The following is an 8,512-nucleotide window of genomic DNA, read 5'->3' as shown; positions in this document are numbered from 1 at the left end:
AACCTAACCTAACCTAACCTAACGTCTAATCTAGTCTAACATCGAACATCTAACTTCCCATTTATTATAATCTAACATCTAACATCTAACATCTAACCTAACCTAACCTAACCTAACCTAATATAACCTAACCTAACCTAACCTAACCTCACCTCACCTAACCTAACCTAACCTAACTTAACCCAACCTAACCTAACCTAACCTAACCTAACATCTAATCTAATCTAACATCTAACGTAACATCTAATCCTAAACTAACCTAACCTAACATCTAATCTATTCTAACATATAACATCTAACTTAACATCTAATCTAATCTAACATCTAACACCTAACCTAACCTAACCTAACCTGACCTAACCTAACCTAACCTAACCTAACCTAACCTAACCTAACCTAACCCAACCTAACCTAACCTAACCTAACCTAACATCTAATCTAATCTAACATCTAACATCTAACGTAACATCTAATCCTAAACTAACATAACCTAACCTAACCTAACATCTAATCTAACATCTAACATCTAACTTAACATCTAATCTAATCTAGCGTCTAACACCTAACCTAACCTAACCTAACCTAACCTAACATAACCTAACCTAACCTAACCTAACCTAACCTAACCTAACCTATCCTAACCTAACCTAAACTAACCTAAACTAACCTAACCTAACCTAACCTAACCTAACCTAACCTAACGTCTAATCTAGTCTAACATCGAACATCTAACTTCCCATCTAATATAATCTAACATCTAACCTAACCTAACCTAACCTAACCTAACCTCACCCACCTCACCTAACCTAACGTAACCTAACATCTAATCTAATCTAACATCTAACATCTAACCTAACATCTAATCCTAACCTAACCTAACCTAACCTAACCTAACCTAACCTAACCTAACCTAACCTAACGCAACCTAACCTAACCTAACCTAACCTAACCTAACCTAACCTAAACTAACCTAACCTAACCTAACCTAACCTAACCTAACCTAACCTAACCTAACCTATCCTAACCTAACCTAACCTAACCTAACCTAACCTAACCTAACCTAACCTAACCTAACCTAACCTAACGTAACCTAACCTAACCTAACCTAACCTAACCTAACCTAACGTAACCTAACCTAACCTAACCTAACGTAACCTAACCTAACCTAACCTAACCTAACCTAAACTAACCTAACCTAACCTAACCTAACCTAACCTAACCTAACCTAACAACCTAACCTAACCTAACCCAACCTAACCTAACCTAACCTAACCTAACATCTAATTTAATCTAACATCTAACATCTAACGTAACATCTAATCGTAAACTAACCTAACCTAACCTAACCTAACATCTAATCTAATCTAACATCTAACATCTAACTTAACATCTAATCTAATCTAGCGTCTAACACCTAACCTAACCTAACCTAACCTAACAACCTAACCTAACCTAACCTAACGTCTAATCTAGTCTAACATCGAACATCTAACTTCCCATCTAATATAATCTAACATCTAACCTAACCTAACCTAACCTAACCTCACCTCACCTAACCTAACCTAACCTAACCTAACCTAACCTAACGTAACCTAACGTAACCTAACCTAACCTAACCTAACCTAACCTAACCTAACCTAACCTAACCTAACCTAACCTATCCTAACCTAACCTAACCTAACCTAACCTAACCTAACCTAACCTAACCTAACCTAACCTAACCTAACCTAATCTAACCTAACGTCTAATCTAGTCTAACATCGAACATCTAACTTCCCATTTATTATATTCTAACATCTAACATCTAACCTAACCTAACCTAACCTAACCTAACATACCCTAACCTAACCTAACCTCACCTCACCTCACCTAACCTAACCTAACCTAACTTAACCCAACCTAACCTAACCTAACCTAACCTAACATCTAATCTAATCTAACATCTAACATCTAACGTAACATCTAATCCTAAACTAACCTAACCTAACCTAACATCTACTCTAATCTAACATCTAACATCTAACTTAACATCTAATCTAATCTAGCATCTAACACCTAACCTAACCTAACCTAACCTAACCTAACATCTAATCTAATCTAACATCTAACATCTAACTTAACATCTAATTTAATCTAACATCTAACACCTAACCTAACCTAACCTAACCTAACCTAACCTAACCTAACCTAACAACCTAACCTAACCTAATCTAACCTAACGTCTAATCTAGTCTAACATCGAACATCTAACTTCCCATTTATTATATTCTAACATCTAACATCTAACCTAACCTAACCTAACCTAACCTAACATACCCTAACCTAACCTAACCTCACCTCACCTCACCTAACCTAACCTAACCTAACTTAACCTAACCTAACCTAACCTAACATCTACTCTAATCTAACATCTAACATCTAACTTAACATCTAATCTAATCTAGCATCTAACACCTAACCTAACCTAACCTAACCTAACCTAACCTAACATCTAATCTAATCTAACATCTAACATCTAACTTAACATCTAATTTAATCTAACATCTAACACCTAACCTAACCTAACCTAACCTAACCTAACCTAACCTAACCTGACCTGACCTGACCTGACCTGACCTGACCTAACCTAACCTAACCTAACCTAACCTAACCTAACCTAACCTAACCTAACCTAACCTAACCTAACCTAACCTGACCTGACCTGACCTGACCTGACCTGACCTGACCTAACCTAACCTAACCTAACCTAACCTAACCTAACACCCTAACCTAACCTAACCTAACGTCTAATCTAGTCTAACATCGAACATCTAACTTCCCATCTAATATTATCTAACATCTAACATCTAACCTAACCTAACCTAACCTAACATAACCTAACCTAACCTCACCTAACCTCACCTAACCTCACCTCACCTAACCTAACCTAACTTAACCCAACCTAACCTAACCTAACCTAACCTAACATCTAATTTAATCTAACATCTAACATCTAACGTAACATCTAATCCTAAACTAACCTAACCTAACCTAACCTAACATCTAATCTAATCTAACATCTAACATCTAACTTAACATCTAATCTAATCTAGCGTCTAACACCTAACCTAACCTAACCTAACCTAACCTAACCTAACCTAACCTAACCTAACCTAACCAAACCTAAACTAACCTAACCTAACCTAACCTAACCTAACCAAACCTAACCTAACCTAACCTAACAACCTAACCTAACCTAACCTAACGTCTAATCTAGTCTAACATCGAACATCTAACTTCCCATCTAATATAATCTAACATCTAACCTAACCTAACCTAACCTAACCTCACCTCACCTCACCTAACCTAACCTAACCTAACATCTAATCTAATCTAACATCTAACATCTAACCTAACATCTAATCCTAACCTAACCTAACCTAACCTAACCTAACCCAACCTAACCTAACCTAACCTAACCTAAACTAACCTAACCTAACCTAACCTAACCTAACCTAACCTAACAACCTAACCTAACCTAACCTAACCTAACCTAACCTAACCTCACCTAACAGCCTAACCTAACCTAACCTAACGTCTAATCTAGTCTAACATCGAACATCTAACTTCCCATCTAATATAATCTAACATCTAACATCTAACCTAACCTAACCTAACCTAACCTAACATCTAATCTAATCTAACATCTAACACCTAACCTAACATCTAATCCTAACCTAACCTAACCTAACCTAACCTAACCCAACCTAACCTAACCTAACCTAACCTAAACTAACCTAACCTAACCTAACCTAACCTAACCTAACCTAACAACCTAACCTAACCTAACCTAACCTAACCTAACCTAACCTAACAACCTAACGTAACCTAACCTAACGTCTAATCTAGTCTAACATCGAACATCTAACTTCCTATTTAATATATTCTAACATCTAACATCTAACCTAACCTAACCTCACCTCACCTAACCTAACCTAACCTAACCCAACCTAACCTAACCTAACCTAACATCTAATCTAATCTAACATGTAACATGTAACCTAACATCTAATCCTAACCTAACCAAACCTAACCTAACCTAAACTAACCTAACCTAACCTAACGTCTAATCTAGTCTAACATCGAACATCTAACTTCCCATTTAATATAATCTAACATCTAACATCTAACCTAACCTAACCTAACCTAACATAACCTAACCTAACCTAACCTAACCTAACCTCACCTCACCTAACCTAACCTAACCTAACAACCTAACCTAACCTAACGTCTAATCTAGTCTAACATCGAACATCTAACTTCCCATCTAATATAATCTAACATCTAACATCTAACCTAACCTAACCTAACCTAACATAACCTAACCTAACCTCACCTCACCTAACCTAACCTAACCTAACCCAACCTAACCTAACCTAACCTAACATCTAATCTAATCTAACATCTAACATCTAACCTAGCATCTAATCCTTACCTAACCTAACCTAACCTAACCTAACCTAACCTAACCTAACGTCTAATCTAGTCTAACATCGAACATCTAACTTCCCATTTAATATAATCTAACATCTAACATCTAACCTAACCTAACCTAACCTAACCTAACCTAACGTAAAGTAACCTAAACTAACCTAACCTAACCTAACCTAACCTAACCTAACCTAACGTAACCTAACCTAACCTAACCTAACCTAACCTAAACTAACCTAACCTAACCAAACCTAACCTAACCTAACCTAACCTAACAACCTAACCTAACCTAATCTAACCTAACGTCTAATCTAGTCTAACATCGAACATCTAACTTCCCATTTAATATATTCTAACATCTAACATCTAACCTAACCTAACCTAACCTAACCTAACCTAACCTAACCTAACATCTAATTTATTCTAACATCTAACATCTAACGTAACATCTAATCCTAAACTAACCTAACCTAACCTAACCTAACATCTAATATAATCTAACCTAACCTAACCTAACCTAACCTAAACTAACCTAACCTAACCTAACCTAACCTAATCTAACCTAACCTAACCTAACCTAACCTAACCTAACCTAACCTAACCTAACCTAACCTAACCTAACCTGACCTGACCTGACCTGACCTAACCTAACCTAACCTAACCTAACCTAACCTAACCTAACCTAACCTAACCTAACCTAACCTAACCTGACCTGACCTGACCTGACCTGACCTGACCTGACCTAACCTAACCTAACCTAACCTAACCTAACAACCTAACCTAACCTAACCTAACGTCTAATCTAGTCTAACATCGAACATCTAACTTTCCATCTAATATTATCTAACATCTAACATCTAACCTAACCTAACCTAACCTAACCTAACATAACCTAACCTAACCTAACCTAACCTCACCTCACCTAACCTAACCTAACCTAACCTAACCTAACCTAACCTAACCTAACCTAACCTAACCCAACCTAACCTAACCTAACCTAACCTAACCTAAACTAACCTAACCTAATCTAACCTAACCAAACCTAACCTAACCTAACCTAACCTAACCTAACAACCTAACCTAACCTAACCTAACGTCTAATCTAGTCTAACATCGAACATCTAACTTCCCATCTAATATAATCTAACATCTAACATCTAACCTAACCTAACCTAACCTAACCTAACATAACCTAACCTAACCTCACCTCACCTAACCTAACCTAACCTAACCCAACCTAACCTAACCTAACCTAACCTAACATCTAATCTAATCTAACATCTAACATCTAACCTAACATCTAATCCTTACCTAACCTAACCTAACCTAACCTAACCTAACCTAACCTAACGTCTAATCTAGTCTAACATCGAACATCTAACTTCCCATTTAATATAATCTAACATCTAACATCTAACCTAACCTAACCTAACCTAACCAAACCTAACCTAACGTAACGTAACCTAAACTAACCTAACCTAACCTAACCTAACCTAACCTAACCTAACCTAACCTAACGTAACCTAACCTAACCTAACCTAACCTAACCTAAACTAACCTAACCTAACCAAACCTAACCTAACCTAACCTAACCTAACAACCTAACCTAACCTAATCTAACCTAACGTCTAATCTAGTCTAACATCGAACATCTAACTTCCCATTTAATATATTCTAACATCTAACATCTAACCTAACCTAACCTAACCTAACCTAACCTAACCTAACCTAACATCTAATTTATTCTAACATCTAACATCTAACGTAACATCTAATCCTAAACTAACCTAACCTAACCTAACCTAACATCTAATATAATCTAACATCTAACATCTAACTTAACATCTAATCTAATCTAGCGTCTAACACCTAACCTAACCTAACCTAACCTAACCCAACCTAACCTAACCTAACCTAAACTAACCTAACCTAATCTAACCTAACCTAACCTAACCTAACCTAACCTAACCTAACCTAACCTAACCTAACCTAACCTAACCTAACCTAACCTAACCTGACCTGACTTGACCTGACCTGACCTAACCTAACCTAACCTAACCTAACCTAACCTAACCTGACCTGACCTGACCTGACCTGACCTGACCTGACCTAACCTAACCTAACCTAACCTAACCTAACAACCTAACCTAACCTAATCTAACCTAACGTCTAATCTAGTCTAACATCGAACATCTAACTTCCTATTTAATATATTCTAACATCTAACATCTAACCTAACCTAACCTAACCTAACCTCACCTCACCTAACCTAACCTAACCTAACCTAACCCAACCTAACCTAACCTAACCTAACATCTAATCTAATCTAACATCTAACATCTAACCTAACATCTAATCCTAACCTAACCAAACCTAACATCTAACCTAACCTAACCTAACCTAACCTAACCTAACCTAACCTAACCTAACCTCACCTAACCTAACCTAACCTAACCTAACCCAACCTAACCTAACCTAACCTAACCTAACATCTAATCTAACCTAACCTAACATCTAACTTAACATCTAATCTAATGTAACATCTAACACCTAACCTAACCTAAACTAACCTAACCTAACCTAACCTAACCTAACCTAAGCTAACAACCTAACCTAACCTAACCTAACCTAACCTAACAACCTAACCTAACCTAACCTAACGTCTAATCTAGTCTAACATCGAACATCTAACTTCCCATCTAATATAATCTAACATCTAACATCTAACCTAACCTAACCTAACCTAACATAACCTAACCTAACCTCACCTCACCTAACCTAACCTAACCTAACCCAACCTAACCTAACCTAACCTAACCTAACATCTAATCTAATCTAACATCTAACATCTAACCTAACATCTAATCCTTACCTAACCTAACCTAACCTAACCTAACCTAACCTAACGTCTAATCTAGTCTAACATCGAACATCTAACTTCCCATTTAATATAATCTAACATCTAACATCTAACCTAACCTAACCTAACCTAACCTAACCTAACCTAACGTAACGTAACCTAAACTTACCTAACCTAACCTAACCTAACCTAACCTAACCTAACGTAACCTAACCTAACCTAACCTAACCTAACCTAAACTAACCTAACCTAACCAAACCTAACCTAACCTAACCTACCTAACAACCTAACCTAACCTAATCTAACCTAACGTCTAATCTAGTCTAACATCGAACATCTAACTTCCCATTTAATATATTCTAACATCTAACATCTAACCTAACCTAACCTAACCTAACCTAACCTAACCTAACCTAACCTAACATCTAATTTATTCTAACATCTAACATCTAACGTAACATCTAATCCTAAACTAACCTAACCTAACCTAACCTAACATCTAATATAATCTAACCTAACCTAACCTAAACTAACCTAACCTAACCTAACCTAACCTAACCTAACCTAAACTAACCTAACCTAATCTAACCTAACCTAACCTAACCTAACCTAACCTAACCTAACCTAACCTAACCTAACCTAACCTAACCTAACCTAACCTGACCTGACCTAACCTAACCTAACCTAACCTAACCTAACCTAACCTAACCTAACCTAACCTGACCTGACCTGACCTGACCTGACCTGACCTGACCTGACCTAACCTAACCTAACCTAACCTAACCTAACCTAACAACCTAACCTAACCTAACCTAACGTCTAATCTAGTCTAACATCGAACATCTAACTTCCCATCTAATATTATCTAACATCTAACATCTAACCTAACCTAACCTAACCTAACCTAACATAACCTAACCTAACCTAACCTAACCTCACCTCACCTAACCTAACCTAACCTAACCTAACCTAACCTAACCTAACCTAACCTAACCTAACCTAAACTAACCTAACCTAATCTAACCTAACCTAACCTAACCTAACCTAACCTAACCTAACAACCTAACCTAACCTAACCTAACCTAACCTAACCTAACCTAACATAACCTAACCTAACCTCACCTCACCTAACCTAACCTAACCTAACCTAACCTAACATCTAATCTAATCTAACATCTAACA

Source organism: Dermacentor andersoni, unplaced genomic scaffold (genome assembly GCF_023375885.2).
Source record: "Dermacentor andersoni unplaced genomic scaffold, qqDerAnde1_hic_scaffold ctg00000040.1, whole genome shotgun sequence".
Taxonomy (NCBI): domain Eukaryota; kingdom Metazoa; phylum Arthropoda; class Arachnida; order Ixodida; family Ixodidae; genus Dermacentor; species Dermacentor andersoni.
Note: the sequence above shows the minus strand (reverse complement) of the source record.